This window comes from Anopheles funestus, chromosome 2RL (assembly GCF_943734845.2).
Source record: "Anopheles funestus chromosome 2RL, idAnoFuneDA-416_04, whole genome shotgun sequence".
In the NCBI taxonomy this organism is placed as follows: domain Eukaryota; kingdom Metazoa; phylum Arthropoda; class Insecta; order Diptera; family Culicidae; genus Anopheles; species Anopheles funestus.
Window position 1 is genome coordinate 64213088 of NC_064598.1, and position 22878 is coordinate 64235965.

The 22878-nt window shown below is 43.3% G+C and overlaps 1 protein-coding gene across 3 annotated transcripts in view; it reads right to left on the minus strand.

The window, feature by feature from the left end:
* The window catches only part of LOC125764661 (zinc finger protein 860), a 76750-nt gene that overhangs the window by 41795 nt on the left and 12077 nt on the right, over positions 1 to 22878 (minus strand). Inside the window, exon 2 of one of the 3 annotated variants that reach the window (XR_007418479.1) lies at positions 8188 to 8251. The exons of 1 other annotated variant lie outside the window; for it this stretch is intronic. The gene's annotated coding sequence lies outside the window, so the exon portion shown is untranslated. One more of the 3 variants, XR_007418478.1, reaches the window with a different exon arrangement.

The following is a 22878-nucleotide window of genomic DNA, read 5'->3' on the forward strand; positions in this document are numbered from 1 at the left end:
AAACGTTGTGTAGAGAAGAGCAAACGAAAAACTTCATCAACCATAGACGGCAGCAAGCTGCAAACCTTATTACTTTATTTAAGCTTTTACGATTGAAAAGTGCTGGACGATATGTACTCATCGGTGAACACACTTGAGCGGTTTAATACCAAGAAACGGCCCGATGAAATGTGTGTAGCTGAGTGCTGAGTGCATGAACAATACGTCGGTACAACTGTATCCCAGTTTGTAAACAAAGCGTTTACGAAGTGGAAAGCAAAAAGGAACGGCCAAACGATTGAAGACGACAACGACAACGGCATAAACTAACCATCGTCATCATCACCATCATCTTCTCATCTTTCCCTGAACTGGTTTCCCGACCAAGCGGGACCATCGGACGGAGCAGCAGGTTTTGATGGGAGAATGACCGCGAAACAAGACATCCACCCGCAACCTGTTGGACCTGGCTGGGAAAGCTAAACGGAAGGGAGAACGTGCAAGCGCACCGGGGCGATCGAGACAAGAGGACAAAGAAGAGGACGAAGAGAAGGCTACTCTGATGAGCGTGGTGGTTTTCGTTGTGTTGTTCCACTGGCGTTCCTTTTTATCTTCGATTAATCAAACACCTGTTGTTTTGGTTTCTCAAAGAAAGAGATTGGCTCTAGCGAAGCTGTACAGTACGGCAGCAAAAGGTATCGCAGTGGAATGGAGGGAATCTGCTGACCACCACCATCAGCATAGAAACTGCCACCGGCCATAGACACGTCGATCAACGGTGATGACCGAGCGGTGAAGGTGTATTGAATTTATTAATCCTTCAAAATAATAATAAAGTGGAGGGAGCTCAAAAAAAAACATCCTCAACGGAAGAGGAGGATAAAAACAACGAATCGTTGAAGCCGGTCCGTGTGAAGGTGCTTTCCTTTTCCATATTTTCCAACCTCCCCGTTGGATACCGTCGTTTCCAAGCGGGCTCTCCTTGTAAGCACGCCGGTGTCAACAATAGATTGATCTATGTAGCAGTGAATATTTGTGTGAGCAAGAGTTTTTTTTTATTTTAATGCCTCTTGCCACTAGGTTCTCTTCCTTTCCCAACATCCTAAACGCCCACCAACAAGGGCAAAAAGGCTTCCATCACTTCCTCCCATACCACTTTATGCTTCGAAGTTCGCGTCGTGGCGCAACTTGACGCGCAAACGACACAAATTGGGGTCAAAAATGGCGTACGTCTAGTTTCAGGTTTGTTGTTTCTTTGCTCTTTTTGTTGTACTTTTGTGTTTGTGTGTGTGTGTGTGTGTCTGTGTGGACGGGTTACGGTGTAGTATTTTCGTTCGATCGGGAAGGCCAACAACCATCGAAGGGATGGGAAGAGGGTGCTATGAAGAGGAAGGGGATCTGCCGACGACTCGATTATGTTTTCGCACTGTATGGACTAGCGAAACAAAGCCACCCCAAAAAATGCAACCTCCTGCGGTACCCGTGAAGTCCGCTCTTTGTGGTTTTAATGATAATGGTTATAAACCTCGCAGAACGACCACCGGGCTCAAAGGAACGCGCAACCCCCAACATCATTCAACCATCCCTCCCGTTCGATACCACCAATAAAAGGCCACTCATTAGCGCGCAGACGGGCGCGTGCGCATACGCGAATGGTTTTACCACTGGGCGGTCCAGCGACCCACCTGACCTCAGCTCCTCAGCTCGCCTGCGCTGCCTACTTCCCCTTCCATCGCACAGTTCCCCTCGCTCGTTCATCCACACCTGTCCAATTAAGGTCTCCTTTTGTCATCCTTTCGGCACGAAACCGAACCGAACGCCAAATCAACCCATTGCCAGATGAACGTGCTGTCCGAGTTCTGGCGGATGGATGGGGCTCTGTTCGCTTGCTTATAAGCAATTGCACGCCACTGCATTTCGTAGACGCGATCGGCCTGGGTAGTGGTAGTGCTGTCGCTGTTGTCGTTCTTTCTTGCGTTTGTTTCTATTTTTTAATGCTGCGTTACAATTTCGATCACAGCAGAAGTACGACCGAGTCGTACTAGCACGCGGTTTTGTACGGCGCGTTGTATCACCTGCCGTGTCCGATCATGTGAGTGTGTGAGCGTGGCTTGCCTCCAGCTGTCCAATGACGAGCTGGTAGATTGACAAGGTCATACGAATGTTTGATTAGCAACCGCGCGTTCGTCACAAGAGCGGGGGTGCTATCACGAGAGGGCGATCGATCGGGAAAAAAAGAGCTCAGTGTGCACTTCCACAGTACCCACCCACCCATTACGAAGAACGTACACACGCTGGTGACTTAAACAGGGGCAAAGAAACAAAACCGAAACTGCCCCGTAGGTTTATTGCCATATTCATACATCGCGTATATCCCAAACTGGTAGGTAACTTTGACCAAGAAGCCGACAGAAACAACGACGCAGACGTGCTCGAATTGTGGTCACACGGCATCTGGTCATTATGGATGCGGTTTTGCACCTTTAGGCGGAGAGACAAATACGGTTCACGTTGCGTTGCTCTGCTTTCGATTGTAGTCACCGGTGGACAGATGGAGAGGTAGAAGAGTTTTATTTATTTTACTCTCTTCATTCCAACCGCAATCGATACAACACCATCCTTCCTCTATCGCACGTAACGAGTGTGATGCTCAATCGCCACCTTTCGGCTACCATAAAAAGTATGTTCAGTGTCAGTGTGATGATCATATTCGATACGATCATACTAGCACGGGGAAAGATGCACTAAGGTGGTGTGTGATTACCTTCAGGATGCAAAATAGGAATAAAAATATCAAAACTGTAGGAAAACTTTTGCTTTCTTGGCTAGCATATTTTATAATTCCTACAGAAGCATTATTTTATAACTCCAACAGCCGGAATAGACCTGAAGAGACAAGACTTACACCCACAAAAAAGATCACTGACAGCCGTAACAAAAAAAAATTATCAGTATTTGTAAGACACCGATGGGTACATGCTGCCGTTGTTGTTCTTCCGGCGAAATTATATACACCGACTATAATTTTATGTTTGTGTGCTTTTTCATCTCTGTCTGCGCTAAAGTGAGAAAAAACGGCAGCCACAAAACCATGTGTATTTACGGCATAAATCTACCATCTGTTGTGCCATTTTGGATTTTCATGATTTTTTTCGTCGAGCGTCCTCTTAAATTCTTGCACTTGTTTGCGTAAACTTAGGAGCGTCCCTTTTTAGTTAAGGAGGATGTTTTACAGTGATTGGCAAGAATTGGTCGAAGACGATGCTGTGGTGTGTGAAAGATTTTTTGTTATGCATTATTATTGAGCTTATTTCTTCAAACGCTACTTTGCGTTAAGTGTGCTGTGACTGCTCGGGTAAGTGGTTGTTTTCCTCTTCCGTGTTCTTTATGATCTTTGACTTCTGATCTTCGCTACTCTTACTCGGTACGTCCACCCGGTACTTCGGGACGGAGCAGTTCGTAATAATATAATCTAACAATGTTTTACATTAGTGTGTGTCAGAATGTTATTCTTCACAGGCAACCACTCTGTATCATTTTCCTTCAGAAGCATGGTCATCTTTTTATCCGTTTAGAGCGAACAGTTTTTCCACAACACCCACAAGGCAACTCGCCGAGTCGGAGATGTGTTTATAATAGTGGCAGAATTTGTAAGGCTTCTCGTATTCTTCACGTAACGAGTATATTTCTTCGTTGTGGCAGAAGAGCAGAAGACAGTGATGGAATTAATGAACCGAAAACCACCATAACCATGCCCCGAGACACAGGGATGGCAATGGAATGAAAAACACACAAAATCACAGAGCCTCCGCTGGCAGCGAAGAAAGAACTCGACCATATGATGAGTGAATGGATCGTTGTGTCGTTGATCGCAATGTTCATTCAATTGTGTTAGAGATTTGGTGGAAGCGAATAAAAAAATTAAAAAAAAGTTTGCAGCAAGAAATAGGCAAAAGGCTTCCACACTAATCGATGAGGAGCAAGTGAAGTAGGATGTCGCATCAAACATACGATATTGAGAGTTAGGAATTGTAGTGACGTTATGGTTTTTTTTATTCTATTCGATTCTACCATTTCGAAGGTCAGTTCTGTTGCTCACTCTATTCCATCGGAGTAGCAAAGCCAACTATAATTTGTGGCACACTCAGTATGTGTTGATTGTTAGTTTTATTATCTTGACTCAATTGCTATATGGCTATATGGTTTTATTTTATTCTATCGCTAAACAGTATTTGCACTTAATGATAATAAAACATAACCCACTGCTTTCCTGACTTCATGGAACGATCCGATCAGAAGCATCACCACTAGACCACTCTCTTCCAAGTGCATTGTTTTGAAAATTATCTTGCTTTTTGAGATTTTTACCCAAAACTTCCTGTGAGTGATGTAGAAAATGGTTTGTTGTCGCGGCGGCCTATTTCGACGAAAATCTCTTGCTACGTGTTCCGTTTTCGTAAAACGAAAGTTCCACTTAGCGCGATAAAGCGATTCATCCTCAACGGCGTACAGCTTGATTTCCCCCATTTCGGAGCATACCCGAAATGCGCTCTTCTACCCCGCAGGGTATTGGAGAGGATTATTGCAAATGCCGCAAAAAACTACAAGGTGGACGGGGTCTCTTCTTTGCGAGGGGAATCACTTCTCAGACAAGCTGGCAAGAAAACAGGTCCCATACAAAAAAGAGATCCTATTTTTCAACATCCAGCCGCTCATAAACCACGGCATTAACGTTTGCCGGTGGATGGACGATGATCGGTGGTGGGTGAAAGCAGAAAACCGTTTTACGACATCGCAAAAGGCTAATCTTCAGGAGAATGTAGTGAATCTACTGAAAGGGTTGGCTGTTTGTACCACCGTTAGAGGGTTAGATGGGCTTGAAGAAGATTGAACTTGTCAAGTGTTTAAGCATGGGAACCATTTAAATAGAAAGGATGGTTTGCTTCTTGTGTGGAGACTATCATAATCATTATAAGCGTAATCGTTGATTCTGGTATCTTGATTCGTCATCAAGGCAAAAACGCAAAGCATTTAGCGTAAAAACAATCACATGCTATATGTGTAACGTATTATCATGCTATTCATGTAAATATGTTTAATTTACATTTACAACCAATTACTTAAATCTTCTACAAGAATCTTCAGATTGATGAATTTCATAATATACATCAGATTTAGAATATCTTGTTTTTGCACCTGAAAAATGAAGAGACTCATCTTTTGTTGTTTTGTAATTGTACAAAAAATGTTTTGTTCAATCGATGAATTGCTGCAAACTAGATGCGATAACCAAATTAAACGCTGATGTAAACAATACGTAAAATAATCGTCTGCCAGCGATCAAAAATCTGAAAAAATCAAACAAAAAAAACTATACCCTCAAGGGTTGGACTAAAAAAATAACAGATTCGTTTTGGTTTTCTTCACACGTCGTACCATACGCACAAGCAACATACAAAACATACGCATACAACAGTACATTCCTCCAAGCCATCTGTCGCCAGCATTCAAAGGAAGGATGGAAAGAGAAAACTCCCCCTAAATGCTCCGCCATTGAAGGTTCAGCCAAAAAGGCACTTGGACAAGAAGAAGATCCAGAAGGGCGGTAGGAGTGCTAGCTCGATGACACTGCGGTATCGATGAATGGCACGGAATGGCAAAGGATTGAACCACCCACTTCCCGTATATCTTCCTATCCAACAATCAACAAAAACCGATGGGGGTTTCAAGATGACCAGCATCCCTTTTTCTACTTGAGCACGATCTGCTTGAGTTCGTTGCGAGCTTGCATGTTGGCAATGGTGTTGGACTTTTGGAGACATGGTGACCTTTACCGCTGCTCAAACAGCTTTCAGGCACTCCCCACCCTGTGCCAAAAAACCAATGAACCGAAAATGTGACAACTAAATGTGCCGCTTGTCAGATTGATCAGAGCGGTATAAAAAACACACAGAAACATCTCCCGCAAATGATAAAAGCATCTCCAAGAAGATCTCCTGCATATTGGTGACGGTTAGAAGAGTTGTCATGGTACGGTTGTTGTCATCGTCATCTCCATGGATGGATTGAGATTGCGGTGGTGTTAGAGTATTTCGGTAGCCGCTGCGTCGGATAGCGTTGCAGCAGCAGGCTTTCGCTTCGTACGACGATGATGACTATTGGTTGGATAATAAATTCAAATTAAGCATCAGAATCCTATGTCACCCGCATGAAGGGGAACGGCGCCCTTCGCTGAAACAATAAACCGTTTTAGTCTGACATCAAGATTTCGGATAGAAGTCGTATCGAGCTGTCGCTCTCGAAGGTTCGTGAGTCGAATTTTCGAATCTGTTCGATCGGGCATGTGAACTGTGAACGGCGCTCAATTCGGTGTCCTTTTGGAGGACATACGAGTTGGAGGATCTTGCGGTTGGTTGACGCCATTTACGATGAGCCGTGTAGTAAAAACAATTACTCCTCTTCGCAAGCTTTGAGACGTTTCGCACGAATCGAATACGCGCCCGGCATACTTTCTTCGAGAGGCGAGGTTAGCATCCAGACGAAATAGTTCGGACGGTTGGGTGCGTGGGATATACATCGCACCCTCGTTCCACTGGAGAATTGCGGGTTTTTTGGAAACAACATAAGCATGATGAACCGTGTAAAGTGATACAGACTACAGAAAGGACGTGCCTGTCATTGGTAATCGAGCATTTAGTTTATGTTTGTAAGGATGTAAAAGGAAGTTTGCACTTTGAAAACTAACGCATTGCGACGAACTGCGTTGTTACGACTCTGTCATGTTTCCCCTGATTTCATACATTACGTAGCCGTAATGGTATTTAGTTTCAACCGTTATTCAGTAATTTGGTAGTTTGATAAAGTTATTTACATGAACAGTAAATATAAACTAGATTACAATACAAAATTAAAATAATTACACAAAGTGTTGCTTCCCACGGATTGTCAAGCTGATATTGCCATGTAGGAAATAAATCAACTCAAACTAAAAGTGCTTTTTCATGATATAACTTCACATGTGTTGCCTTTAGATTAATAATGCTACTTATCGTGTACACTCAGATGGAAATTAATCACTGTTCGACAAAAGGCGCTACATTTGCTTCACATGCGACATTTCAGAATAACTGGTAACAATTTGTTTTTCGACCTACTCGACGAAAGAAAGTGGAATTGAAACCCATTTTTAACCAAACGGCAACCTGCTACGAGCATTGATTGTGTGCCACTGGCCAATGCAAATCGTTTTCCATTTTTTTTCTCACCGTGTCAATTTGGCATCGAAAATGCAAAACTGCGTCGTTTTAGTGTATCACCTTCGATTACGCCATTCGTTTCGCCATTTGGATGGAATGAGTATGAAATGCGAAAAGTACAAGGAGCCAGCGTAGCAACAAAAAAATGGTCACCAACACCGATGACAGGCGACAGCCGAAAGAGCGATTACGCGCACCCCGAGGGCCCCAAGGGGCATCAATAAATTAATCTGATTTCAACTGTCAACATCCGTTAAATTAGCGCTGGCTTTTCAAACCCACCGAAGCAAGGCGCGGCTTGCAGGCGTCGCTAGTGAAGACGCTGAAGAGTTGACGGGTTGTGGGGATTTGCGATAAAGTAATGCGATGCGGCGAGAAACTGGTTCAGAGCATCAGACACACCGACAAATGCCCAAATGCACTCACCAGCATCCAGTCCAGCTCCGAGGGCTGAAGAAGAGCCTCTGGGTGGGAAATCGTGAACGATTCGTTTCCTTATGTATTCTCGCAGGAAGGCGAAAGCAATCTGTTCGCCAACTTATCCATTTCGAATATTATACTTGAGGAAAAGTGGGAGGCATGTCCCCTTATAGAGTGTTACCCTGGTGCCTAATAATGTCATTCAATTCAATTTACTCGTTTTATTCCCGTTTTGACTTAGAAGTGAATTGGAGCAATGGTCGAGACATGATCTCTTGAGGATACTAAAGACGCACAATTACACCTACAGCGCTAAGTCCCCAAGCGAAGATCTTTGAATTCTGGCACTTACGGGACGCAAATGAGATAAACTCGTAAACTGTCCCAAAATATGAGTCTTTTGACACAGAACTCAATGAACCTACAACCATGGAAGAAACATTAAGCTTGGAGTTGGCGTGCTTATATGCTGTTGCATAATGGAAACGAATGTACTTCTTGAACTCCACATCTTAAAAGTTATAAAGCTAACCTGAATAAAAATGGATTTAATTCGATCCTTTCGGTAAGGTATTCAGTGTCCAGCTGGTACGCACCTGCAAAGAAAATAAAGAACCAACATTATAAAATGGATAAAAATATCATTAATAGAGTTCTAATTTCTTCAATAAGAATTCATTCGTAATCACCTACTAATGGGAATACTTTGTATGTCTCAATCAACCCATCATGTATGGGATCATGCAAATAAAACCGAAAAGGTTCATTGTCGGTTCACGATCACGGACGACACACCTGATCACGACGAGTTGCTTAAGAGAGCCTTCCCGAACAGTGGAAGGTGTGCTACAACATCAGCCCGGCTAGAATCCAAACTAGCATCGACAAATCGCTTGCAATGGAAGACAATTACCATATCGATTTGGAATATGTACAGTACCTTGAATCCTCAATGTCCAGCAAAAGCGGTGAAGCTGGCGACAGGTCATAGGAAGCATGGCACTTTCGTAAAACAACTCTGCCTGCCTCCAGGGCTCGATTTCCATAGAATGTTTTTTTTTCTTTTATGTACTCACATACGGAGCCTACTGAAAACGGATGTGCGTGCGCCATCTGCTGCACCCTGCAGAAACTCCCGCCAGCGATACACGCGATCGTGCAGAAGACGATATTGGTCGGCGTTGGGCACGTCTACACACAATTTAATATTAATTTCCAGCCTGCCAACTAATCGCTAACCGTTCAATGGTGTTCGATTGAGACAGATCGAGGAGTAAGGATGGGTCGCGTGAGGGAACTAGCAAATCGGGCACGATCTGTGCGGAGCGAACCACTTGCAACAAGCGTTCGACGTGGAAATGGCAGCTTTTGCAGCGTGTTTCGGCGTCGGCGACGAAGTCAGCGAAGGCCCGTAAGAGCAGCTAATAAACCTGTTTATCTGCTCTTCCTTGCAGGTGAGACCCGCCATACACTGGCCGTCTTGTGTTAGCTGGGCAAGGAGAAAAATGATCAGAACACGTAACTGCCATCAACTTCACCCACACTCTCCCGGAGACAAGCCACACATATACACACGGTGGATAGGTTGATACGAATCGATGGCTGCACTTCTTCAGGACCACAGCGGCAGCAGCCTTATGGCCAACGGAAAGAGCTTCTGTTTTCCCGCAGCAAATAACGTGTAGCTCCATGAGTCTTCTATCCGTTGCTGCTGTTGCTGGCATACGAGTCTCGTGCGGTGTTGCCTTCATACGGGTAGACAAGTGCATTCTTGGTAACGGATCTTGCAACTATTCGGTCTGCTGATATTGAAGGCGGGGGAAGGATCAGCAAAAAACCTGTGCCGAAGCGTTCTTTTCTTTTTCGCTGGGAAAGGAGGCACAACAAGGGAAAAAACAAACGAGTTGCCTTCATCTTCCAACAGACTTCAAGGTAACTAGCAAGACTCGAGACGTACGAGCGACGATTTCGTTTGCAGTTAGGACCAACGGTTAGAACTTTCTATGATGTGTGATGCACTTGCTTCTTTGCTTTGCTGCAAACGCACAGGAATGGTTTGCATTGAGACTAGCAAATTTATTTTTTAATTTGCCATGGTTATACATGTTGTTTACTCATATGCGAATGGTGTAAACATCTGAAAACTTAAGAGTTGGGCTTTTCTTCTTATCTCGAACAGACGAGGATAAAACGAACGGGTGTTGATAGTTTCACAGTTTGCGTTAGTAGCAGTTGGCAATGATCAATCTTGTTATGGTGTGAAAAATATTTTTGACGTTCAAGGTTGCAATTATCTCATGAGCCACAAACGTTGAGCAATCAAAACATGACACCGTTCACACTTTCCTGATTATTACCAGGTAGTATATACGCTATATCTTCCGCCAAACGGCTTAATGGAAACAGAACCGGAATAAGAAAAATCTCTTGGAAATATGAAATCATTCTTTGAGGTTATGTGAATTCTTAGATGTTATGTGAAATATACTAAATATTTTACTAAAAAAAATATGTATAATCCACGTCTTCAAAAACACAGCCGATGAAACAAAATTCTATCATGGGATATTTTTTAGTACGGTATTTAGTTCAAGCTGTATCAACCGCATAATCATCGATCTCGACTTCGATCGTTTTAGGACCGTCTGCCATGAACATCGCGTAGTATAATATGGATTAAGCTGAAAGCGTGTACATCGCTTGATTGATTTTGATTTTTCTTCTTTGTCAATCTGGAAGGCATGTTCCACGAATGATGACGGCTTTCGACTATGAAGAGCATTCACACGAAGGTACAAATCAATTAGTCACATTTTCCTCCTTTACCATAGGTGGAAAGTTACGCAGTAGTGTAGCTGCACACTTGGCGATGAAAGCCGGACAGTTTCAGGTTGGAGGATAACCGGCCCCAACTTCCCGTGTTGGTGTTGTGATATCGCCCGTGGCAACGGATGCTAAAGATATCGGAGTGGCGATCGCTGGTGAAATGGACTGATTGCAGTTACGGTCCCGCTGCGTGCCGCATAAACGCACCTTGAAATGATGAAAAGGTGAATCTGATTCAAGGGATGCTCAGCAACATTGTTGACACCCGCTCTCGTGCACACCACCACCAATGGCACCCGCAGTCATCGCGAAATACGTGTTTTACGCGAATGGCGGTTGCTGGACGCAGACTTTTCTTTGCGACAATGGATTGGTGGACCGGTTTATTCATTCTTTCTTTTCATTTTATGCAATTTAACGATGAAAAGAAGATATGAGGATCGCCAGATAGGGTATTTGGAGGATGGTGACAGTTAATGACGTATTCGGTTTAATTGTCACAGGAATGAAATGTCGATAAATGGGACTAAACAATCGGTACTGTTAATCGGCCCTATGATGACTTTTTAGAAAATTTTCGCAGTCGTAGAAAAACACATCACTATTTAATCATTTTTTTCCGCGTCGGAGAAAATAACATGAAGACATATGTTGACAAATGTTTAAATTTCACATAATGTCAAAACATCTTCTACGCTACGACAACTGTAAACAAGTTTTAGAACACTTTTTCGTTATTAAAAATACTATAAACAGGTCTATCAAGTTTATCGATTCAATCGCAGCATAACAAAAACTCAAAGATGTAATAAAACATAAGCCCGTAAATAATTCAATTGTAACATATTTATGAGGCCCGAAGCACCTGACGACGGCTTGGGTTCATTAATAATCGAAGGGCGCCTTTCGATATGACGCTCTTTTGAATTCATTCAAAATCTATCCGTTCGAATCGAAATAGAGGAATCAGGAGACGGAAACACATATAATACGAGGGAATAATCGTACCGTTTTATTTACTCCCATGCCCGATTAGGATCAAAAGGCACAGAAACCTAAGAGGCATGCTAAAGGCACCACACGGACAGGTGCAGGGCTCGAAGTCGATGGGAAAATTTAAGCTTGAAATGGGTGGAAGATGAAGTCGCACCGTTGAGTGGTACCGTCTTCGCAGATCGCGATCGCAACCGCAACGTGCTGGAGGTTGAAATTAGCGTCGTGAATTAATTAGGCTCCACCAACGTGGTGCGAGGCCGTGCCTCCTTCGTTCGAGTGCGAGTTCGTCCAGCGTAGCGATAAAAGATTGCGATCAATTCGATCTTAAAAAGGCCTCCGTCTGCCTTCATAGATTGGATACATCGTGATGGCGGGTGGAAACCAAACGATCCGAACCGGGCATGCATTATTATGCGTCCCCAGACTGTCCATTCAGCGTGAGTGTGGCTTTGGTCTTTTATTGATTTCCGATGTCGTTTGCTCCTTCGTTTGATAAGCTCAGAAAGCAACAGAAACGAATCAAGAAATTTAAGTAACACAATAACAAAACAAAACAAAAAAAACACCCGACTATAACTTCATTTCCGTTTAATTAACGAAGCTTCGATGAGTCTCACTGTGCACAAGGGAACAGCGCAAGGTGAAATGAAATGCTACATCGCCTCGCCTTACCCTTTTCCTTTTATCCATGGGAAGTAATGCTTCCGCTGCGGGAGACCGCACCGATTTCTGACGGATCCTGCATCGTCGTATCTCAGCCCGCTTTCCTGCGGGCGGCCACATTTCCTGTCAATTTGAATTTGGATCGTTGGAACGCTATTGCTACCGCTCGAAGGCTTTTCTCACGCAAGCGCAAGCGGTCCGCATTCGGGTGGGACAGTTGCAGATTGAAAATGAGAGAAAAACATCACGTTTAGGTTCCGTTTCGTTTCTTTTCTATTTCTATTACGTCTTTTTTGTTTTGTTTTCGATCACGAAAGCTATGCACTCAGCGCCTGCAACAGCTTCCGAAGGTTTAAGCTTAATTAATTGGAAGCTGACATGCACGAAAAGGAATGAGTCCGCTCAGAATGGTCACTTCCCCCCCGTTTTTTATTGCGGTACACTATCGGTACGACGGCTCACACGAGCCATAATGGAATGGTGAATCATCATGGCAAAAGACACTCTTTCCCGTATCTTGTACGCAAAACTACGCTAATGTGCAACAATCGGTAAAACAATTAAACAAGTTCGTAAAAGCTGAGAGCACCCGCGCTGCAAAAAGATTTAAAGTTCTCACCACCTCAGCATCTCCATGGTATGGAGTCATTTATTTGGATTACCGCTGAAGACATATCTTTGCTGTGCAATGTTGCCATTCGTTTAAATTTGCCAAACCTTCATCCCATCTGCCGAACGGTGCCGAAAAACAGTCCAATTAATTTTGAATGACTCTCATCGATCACTCCAAATGAAACAAGATACCTTCGCAGTGGCGGCGACAGTATTATGTGATGCATGAAAAACGCATCAATGTTTACTGCAGCTTCAGGTGTGCCTTGGAGAAAACAATCATACAGAAATTTGAAACCAAACTCACATGAGATCCTGGATCATGAGATCGATCAAGCAGAAGGAAGCAAAAGTTTGTGTTCTTACAGAATGAGCTTGCCGAAAAGTCTCTATACTACAAGTGCTGTTCAATTATAATTATTTTTTTATAGCAAGGCTTCGATCCCACTATCGCACTGTTGTTTGGTAATTCGTTATATTTTGCTTTCTAAACGTTTGCTTACGTTACGCAACAACCCACAACGGTCAAACACCTCTTCTTGCATGATAAGTCAGGTTGTTGCGAACCGTTTTTTTGTGTTGTTGCTGCTGTTGATCGTTTTCCGTTTTCCCTTCATTTTATCTCTGTTTTCCTCTTCTGTTCACTATGTCTGATACCGATCAGCACCCGTGAGGGCTCGAACTTCGACCGTGCAATTTCCTTCCTTCTCTATAAAATAAAACCCCCGAAAGAAGTAAAGAGATTTCGTTGCACTGATTAATTGCCGCGGTTAAGAGAGCCCGATCTTTCACTGAACGCTTCACTGTGAGCCTTCGATTTTGAAGTTCTTCGAAGAGCGTAAAGAAAACAGAAAAGACTCAAACGCACGCGATTTACGCGATAACGCGTTTCGTTTGTTTGTTGCCGGTTGGGTAAGCGAAAATTGATTTGAAAGTTTTACCCCACTTTTGGCGGGGAGACCTTTCCCTTGGTTGAACTTCAACCGGGAGGCTAAAATTTGGTAAGCACATTGGCGCAATCATTGGTTGCGCCAGGCGAGAAGTGCTCGGGCTGAAGATGATAATAGTTTGAGATGGTACGCGATCAACTTTTACCTTTGCTTCCTGGTTTCGGTGGTATATGGGAGCGGGAGTGATCGACGCGATGGACAACAATTTGTGTGGAAGGAGCGGAAAGAAACGGCTCATCGAAACGTTCAAACTTCATCACTTAAGGATTATCGCGATAATCGAAGAGGAATTGACACGGACCAAGCCCGTAATTCCTTAACCTTCAGAAAGTAACCGCTGGCGGGTCGATGCAGTGCCACACATGACACGCTCGACACTTACATTTTGAACGCTGACGTGCTGCTTTTACTTTAACCTTTGTAGTTGATGATCTTCCGAACCATTCCCCTCTGGAAGTGCACCAGGATAACGATGTTGGGTGGCGTTGCCCAGACTCTGCTAAAATTTTGCTACATAATCCTACCGTTTCATCGCTTAAGAACTCACGTTTAACAGATGAGAAATCTTTCGCGTTTCGAGCGTCAAAAAGCCTTTTCCTTGGCCGAAATGGCTCAGCAGGGTTTGCGCCAATTACTCTGTGGTGCGTTTCTCATGTTGCCTGTTGCTGGTGCCGCTTGCTCAAAAGCTTACCATTCCACCGGGGGACGCATCCATCCGTGCGCATCATTAAACATTTCGATTTTATCTGCCGTTTTGATTTGTAGTCCTCGGTGGATATTCCTCCAATGGCTTTTGGAAGCATTCTCGGCACCGTTCTTGGGGTGCCTTCAACGCGTTGATAATAAATTTAAAAAAGAGAGTGAAAAAACCTACTCCCCACCAATACGCATGCACATTAAGGAGCCGGTTGCACTTGTCTGCTTGGGCCGGGAAGTCGGGAACAAAACAAAGTGAAGCCGTGCCGAAACGGTCGGAAGATCGAACGAGTGCGTGGCAACGAAATCATTCAACACCGGTCCATCTCATCGAAACGTTTCGGTATGCCCGGGTACGCGGCGGTACTTTTGGTCAAAACGAACAATCGGTCCCGAAATGGTTTTACTTAAAAGGAACAAAATGGCAAACAAAATGAAAAATAAAAACACAACAAAACACACATGATTCGAAATGTGCTGCAGTGGGTCAGCGAACAGCGGGTGTGAGTGAGAACAGAACGCAACAGCAAGCCAAACAACATAACGAAATATGTCTCTCGCCAGAAGGTCTCCCCATCAACATCGTCAGCGTCACACCCACCCACTCCGCGCGAAGGTGCTCAACTGCAACTTTTCATCGATTTGATATCCTCGCGCCATATGTATCTGTCTGGTTTAATGATATCGTCGTGGCTGGTACCACCGAGGAAGCAGGATCGGAGACGAAACCCGAAAGATCGGTCACATTCTTAGTCGATTTGTGCGAAATCCCATCAACCCCACCTTGCAACTCCACCGGTTCGGTGGGATGTTCTTTCCGCACGACAAAGAATTTCTTCATATACGATCCTTCTTGTGGCGGTACCTATCCGGTTGGGGTTTCTGCGGGCAACGTGCAGCGACATCTTCTCCCACACTGATGCTGCGTTTTTTGCCACGGAAAAGGGAGTGCCCTCTTGTGTGTTGAGGGTTGCTATTTGCGCGACAGTGCCGACGTTTGTTCTTTTTGTGTTTTGTTGTTGCTGGTTTTTTCCCCCACTGTACAGCCGCCCAACGATGGATCACAAGGAAAGAAGCGAACCCAAAATAATTAAACTGAAAACAATTAATTTTATATATTCGCGTCGCCCATTCTTTTTTCCTCTCGTTTTCTCTTCACCACGAATGCCGGTGAGCAAACATCGAAGGGAAGAGATCAGATCCCTTTTCCACTCCGCACAAATGTTTCATAGTTTGTTCCTCAACCTTTTTTTTTGTTTCTTTTTTTTAGCAAAGATGCCTTCTCAGAGGTAGTTTTGCGGCTTTTCGCGTTCGCCTAATTAATTGAGCTTATGCTTGAATGTTGCCGGCAAAACGTTTAGACGGCCTCGGTCCACTTCCCACCAAACAGTCCTCCGCATGGAACGGTCGCATTTGTAACGGACCCTTGTGGCTGTGTTGCGGGACAAGCGTTGGTGCACACTGTAGACGATGTGTTCGTTTGATTTTTGGGGCGCTTTTTCGCTTTCTTACCTGACGTCAGAGACTTCATCTCATTACGCTTAATCAGCGGCTGCGATACGAATGAGAATTGGTAGCGCTTCCCCAGCTTGCTAGTGGCTGCCGTTTGCTTAATGGATAGCTTTTCGATCGTTTAAACAATCGATAAGCAGAGACGAGGTAATGTATTGAGACAAGAACGAAATGAAGAGCAAAAAACCCCAACACATCGATATGAACGCAAGTAAAAAGGCACTCGGTGTTTGCGATGGAAGCTCAAACTGGCGTATTTTACTTTCCATTTTTGATAATGTTGTAAAAACAGAATGTCTTTTATGTTCACCTTTGCTGCACCCTTTCTCCATTTTAACGGAAAACACGCCTTGAAACACACGTTGAAAAATCGATTTTTGGACGTATGTTTCTTTATCTTTGATGATTCATCGATGCTTGGCCATTCCGGCCGTGCCATCTACCCGGTACGATGCGTATCGTTTATAAACCACTGGTAATTAATTGCACAACGATGTGAGTAGAACAATTTCAAGAGTAATTTGTTAGTGCTTCCGCTGCATTAAGGCAGGCATCATCAATCTTCAGAATGCATTAATTTATTCATCGTGCTGTTCTCACCACACTGCCGTCGGCATGCATAAGAGTGTGCCGGAAGGTATATTCTTTTATATGTCGATTAAACAAATCAAAACAATGATCAGAAAAGCAAAGAACGTTTCTAGTTTCGTTGCCGTATAGCGATAGTTTTGCGTCGTCTAACAGCAGTGTTTAAATTCGCCCCGAACCACTTAACCTTGGTCGGATGACAGCAACCGTGGTGTTTCCATATGAAGCCTCCCACTACTGCTGCTCTCGATTGCAATCAGCTCATTAATTTGTGAACAAGCCTTGAAGCTGCGGCCGGACTCGCACACAAGCGTGACCGTCACAACGCGTGCATACTCGCGACTTCATTTTGTCTGCATAGCGGAAGAATTAGTCCGAAAATTAGCTGGCTCAGCCACCTACGAAATCAAGCAAACGTGTTTCCTCTTGCTGTCGAACAGATCTTGCAGTCGCTTGGATTGATCGTTGGAGGTCTTGTTTCTTGCTGAAGAAGGTGGCGTGGATTGAATCAGTGATTGTTTTTTGAAGTTTTAATCTGTTTTTTTTGTGGTTCTTGTTATTGGTTTGAAGAGTTTTTAATTGTTTCGTCGGCCATGGATATCCATTTTAAATCTATCTGTAAGAAGATGGAGCAGTTAGAGGAAATAATTTGGAAATCGTGCTGCATCAAACACTATCGTCTCAAGTCCATCTGATTCTTAAGAGCTTAATAATAACGAAGATTATAATGATGACGACATTTTCGTACGGAATAGAACGTAAATAATACCTGCTTTAAGGCTGGATGCTTTAAATATATTTAGATTATTGAATTTTATGCTCTGATGACTTTGGTGTACACACGTACACGCCTTGTTATTATATCGTAAATAAAAAAGAACGATTATAGAATTTTATATCATACAGGTTAACTAATGTGTTTTTTATATTTGATACTTGCAAATCAATAAGATCGGTATAAAAATGCATGCCACTTTTTGAGGGGAAATAAAAAAAAAGTTAACAAATTTGAAGTTCCATGCATAATAGCTAATTCTAGTTGGATTTTCTAAAAAAAATATGTTTCGTTACTGAAAGTGGTCCTAGCTTAGGAAAAACCAAAAAAAGTCACATCCCACCGCAGGGAAAATTGATGTAACAGTCTAAAGGCACGCTAAAGCAAATCACACGCCCTCGAGGAAGCATTTAGTGGATACGTTTAGCACGCGATACTAAAAACCGCACCAAAAAAGAAACATATGCAAGCCATGGATAGTGTGGCAGGTAGGTTGTCGCACCTTAAAATGTTTAGGTTTATCTCTACAGCTAGTAGCCTATACATCGATGCCATTCGTACGAAAGGCCACCACCGGTGTTGCTGATAGTGAAGAGTGCGTTGAATAAATTGTGGTGAAATTTAAATCATTTCAACATAGCCTATCACCACGCCTAAACAACACAGAAAGCCACAGGGAGTGATTGTTCGATGCGGCGATGGCCAAGGGAACACGTAGACACCTAAAATGAATGATTTTTATCGCAAAATTTGGCCTTGAGGTGACGATATATGAAATAACCCGCATGCAACATTTGATGCCTTCATTTAATGTTTTATACGGTTTGGTGATCGCGAAAAGGATAACAGCTGAGATGTATTTATTATCTTCTAATGAGAATTTTATTTGTTATACAGTCATAAACAGCTGGTAGTGACAGTTTTCGATAAAAAATCAGATCGCAAAATTATAAAAATAGTAGGAAAATAAGTCAACGTATCTCAAGAATTTGAAAATGTAAGAAAGAGGTGAAATGTGAATTAATGGCTCCCTTAAAATTATGCACTTGAGGGGATTTATCTTGTATTACTTCGGAAGATTCTTTAAAATTCTTTCCATAAAATTCGTTAAATTTTGTTAAGCCAAAGGGCTAATATCGTGCATATCAACCATGCCCTTCTTTAAGCTAAGGTAAGGAAACCTTTTTCTAAGAATGATGCACAATCGTAAATTCTTTCGAGGTAGAAAAATGTTTTGTATAAGTTGTGGGAGAGATCAGTTTTGTGAATAGCCCCTGTGTAACACAAACATAGATGTTACCAGCGCTTGAAGGAGGTGAACACTCATCACAAATCCACAACATTCGCGACTTAAACGAATCTTTAAATGTTTAAGAAGGAACAAAACAAAACGCAATGGCGAAAGAATGAAAAAAACAAAACCAGCATCAGTCGCCACCGATAGCGGTGATGTGGTGCCTATGGAAGCCGAACGGCAAGGTGCGGATCGAAAACAACAAAACGAAGCAGAGGGTCAGAAAGAGCGATAGGACAAAACGATCCGAAAACGATCCAAAAGAATCGGACCTAATGAAATCCTCCTCCAATTTGGGAAAATCAGAATTAATATTCATTTGAATTCGTTTCAAATGAATCGTCTCACGAGGCTCTCGCCCGCTTACGTTTAGCAGTGTGTCCAGCGTACACATTTGGATACGCTCATACGATCGAAGCAAAGACGGAGCGGAAGGAGCCGAAGGAATGGGTGGGTGAAACTATGCTGGCTGGGATTGCCATTGAGGTCTTTGGCTGCTGCTGTGGCTGCTGAGGAAGACGACTACGACGATGATGATGATTGTTATGCTGTTGCTGTTGTTATGAGATGTTCAAGTGTATGAAATTCCACTTCTGTCCGGCTGACTAGTCGTTCACTTTACCATGCTTGGACGTTTCGGTATATCTGGTGCCTGCGGTGGTAGACTCCATCAGACAATCGCAGCGCAAGTGAGAAAGCGATAGAGAGAAAATGTTAACCGGCCACAAGCCGTAATGGGTAATATGAAACTGCTCGTCGATCTTCCCTCGCTGGCTTCGGTAGGGCTTCTGATGCGGGTGGGATCTTGAGACATTACGACCTTCTTCTTAGTACTGGCTCCCGGTCGAGTTAAAGAACCTTGAAAACAGGTACGACTAAGAATGTGATGCGGGATATAAGATCCCCCACACCTCCTGCAAACACACGCCAGAACTTGGGGAACTGTCTGCTGGAATCACAGCGTCCAGAGCCCCCAAAGAGAAATATCAACCGAACGAAGCTCGGAATGACAACGGTCGGTGGTAAAAACCCAATCCGGACCTGGTGCATGCGTGGATGAAACTCAGTCAGCACAGTGAGGGTGGTTGCCTAGGCATTGAGCATGAGAAACTATCTAAGAAAACACAAATCGTGAAAAAAATGAGAAAGAAATCTCGTTTGTGGTTTTGTGTTCCACAATGGGAAGCTACAAAAAGCAAAACAATAACGGGAAGCAATTCTTCAGCCCGAACTGCCGTCGTTTAATCCTTATCGATTCACTGGAATATTTGGCGTAACTGTCAATGGCTAAGTTTCCGCGAAGGGTCTTTTGAGGATGCTGGGCAGACGAGAAACCTTTCGTCGGTTTATCAGTGACCATTCGTTTCGAGCATCCGCAACGATAGAATCTTTGATCGTTATTCCCTAGCAACCGCTTACTGTTTAGCTCTTCAAACTAAAGTCAATTTAAAGAATGTTTTTGTTTGAAATGCTTGTATACTGAGGAATGTTCCGAAACCTTCGGCAGTTATTTACGGTCGCAACCGTGCGGGGGAGAAAACGCTGCTCAAGGAAGTTAGCCACCAGCGCAGAGGTACCGAAAAGCTCACACCGATAAACGAAGAAGATACCGATGGTGCAGACCGTGCTTCACATTCCAAACCTGCCTCAGTACTCTTCAGATTTCGATCGAAGATCTCGGAATGGATCAGTATTTCGCCACCTCCACGTATTCCGAAACAAACTAAACCCTATGCTGAAGCTTCAAAGAACCAATTCGTTAAGTAGTGTTCCAGCATGCGGAGCGTTTGTAATGTTTGCTTGCGTGTAGTGTATAAATATTTATGTACGTCCGAAGAGCATCAGCCGGTTGGCTAGAGAGTGCAGAGACGTGGGAACTCTTTTTCCTTGTTGGAGGCGATCGAGTTACCGCCGAGACTGTCCTATTGCCTTAGTGTGGTATGTTCGTAAAGGCAGAAGAGGAACTCTTCGACTGACGCTGTTGTGTAAGTTGCCGACAGTGGCGTCTCATTTTGTTTAACTGATTATCTCGCAATTCAACGAAACTTTCAACGCAAGTAAAATAAATCTAAAAAAAAACATTGTTCTACTATCAGACAAAATGAAAGATTTGTCTAATTTCCTATCAAACCTAGGAAAGTACAATAGAAACAATCTTATCGAAAATGTTTTACCCGTATCAAGAAAAGTATTGCGGGATACCGTGGGACCAAGGGAAGTGAATCAAAACATTAAAGTCGCTTTTATGACAAGCTAATTGAGCATGTGTCGTATTCCGTGCACACAAACCAAGTTCAAAGATATTAGAAGCAATTCATAGCCGACACTTCTTGACCACTCTAAACTGCCCGTGATCTGCGTTCGGTCGGAGAGCCGTTCGGTCAAGTATAGCGGGTGTAACGTACTGTCTAAGACGTCATTTGAAACGTTGCACAAAGGCTCGGCGTTACCCGAAACAGAGGTCGGTATGGAGCGCCACCCTGTACGATCGTTTATGTCGAAGCTTCATGCTTATTTTTAAATCACATACAAACACACATAGTTTTGAGACCTTTTGAGACTGGGATGCAGAGAGGAGTGACACATTATAAACATCGTTGTGAGAACACAGTAACCGCGTGGAGACGGAATTGCTCGAATGTGGATTCCCATCCGTCGGCGTTGGGCGCAATGGCTCCCATTTGAGCAGATGGGATAATGTGCCGCGTTTTGTAGCCTGTTTGCCGGCCTGTCGACGCTTAAAAGGAAACGGGGGGAGCAAGCAAGTGGGCAGCAGGTTTATTAACTGAACGATGCTTGGAATTGGCGTTGATATTGACGTTGGGGGAGTAAACATCATTGCTTGCGCATCCAATATGCTCAGGACATAAGTTTTCTCTCTGTGAAATACGCAGAGGAAAGCAAGAAGAGGGTCTAGAAGGAAGGTTAATTGATAGCAATAGAGGACTCAATTGATGGTGGCAACTCTACTCGAAAACGCCCGCACTGTTGGTGGAAGCCCTTAAACATTGCGCGTCTACCATTACCCTGCCCGTAATATGAATGATGCGTACCGCAACCTCAGCGACGCTAGTGAACATGTCAATTGAAATCTGGAGCCAACCCCTGTACTCAATGATGACTGAGATTTTCCGCGTCGAGATCATATTAATATCAATTAACAGATAAGATGATGGGCGATGATATTTCCGCACGGCTCCGAATTATGATTGAATTAGTCATACGTCGGAGGCAGAATGCTCTCACACACGTTCACGATAACACGGTTTGACTGATCTCAGAGTTATTCGTCGATTGTTGATCATTTCTTCATTTTTCAATGATTCTGTGTGTATGTCCTATCGATTGAGTTGAACAATGTCTTATCAAGAGATATATTTCTTACCAGTTATTACTTCGATTGCATTAAATTGCATGTATACATAAAAGTTAAAAAAATGTTGAATCGTACCTAAAACGAGAAAAATGAAAATTAAGATTAAACCAGGGGCGATTATTTGGTTAACTACAAACATTTAAACATATTTATTCTTAATCAATCAAAACGAAAACAATCGTAGAGGTAACAAATGAAGTCATCTGATAAAGAAGTAAACATCAATTTCAAATATTAGAACAAATGTTGAACATGTTACACACTTGCTATAAATGAAACATAGAAGTGTTAAAAAATTTCTATAGTCTTCCTCATTGTTAGTTGTTACCTGTTACCTTGTTCGAATAAACAATTAGGAAACACTTTAATATTGCCTTTATCATTGACTTTCCTCCTTTTATCTTCAAATACGCATATGCACGTAATGGGAATGTAGATTCACCTTATGGGTGATATGAGCACATCGTGAGAGAACCTTTCAAAAGCCCCTCTTGCATGTTGCAGGCGGCATCCATCCTTCTGAAGCGAAGACTCGCGCACGAGGTGAGATTTTTATTTTTGCAAAACTTTTTCGAAACCCACTGTGAGCCATCGAAACCGTAAAACAGCTTTACGAGAGGTAGCTTTTGCCACCTTTTTTCCTACATTTATCTGTTCGCTTTTTCGGCTCTGTGTAACAACGCTAAAGGTTGATGCATCTTACAGTCAGTTCTGACCAACGGGAGTACGAAGGTATCGACTCATCCTGTTTCTTTCCATCGCATGTTGTAACCGATAAAATGATTCCACCATTGACACGCCGAGAAAGTAGCGCTGTCCGCGTATGTTTATCTATAGCAGTAGATTTCGGACGGATAGGCTTTCAAGTTTTGCAACGCGACGTGGGAAACTTGAACTCTCCTCAAGATGCGGCGGCATACTTTTCGTAAAGAGGG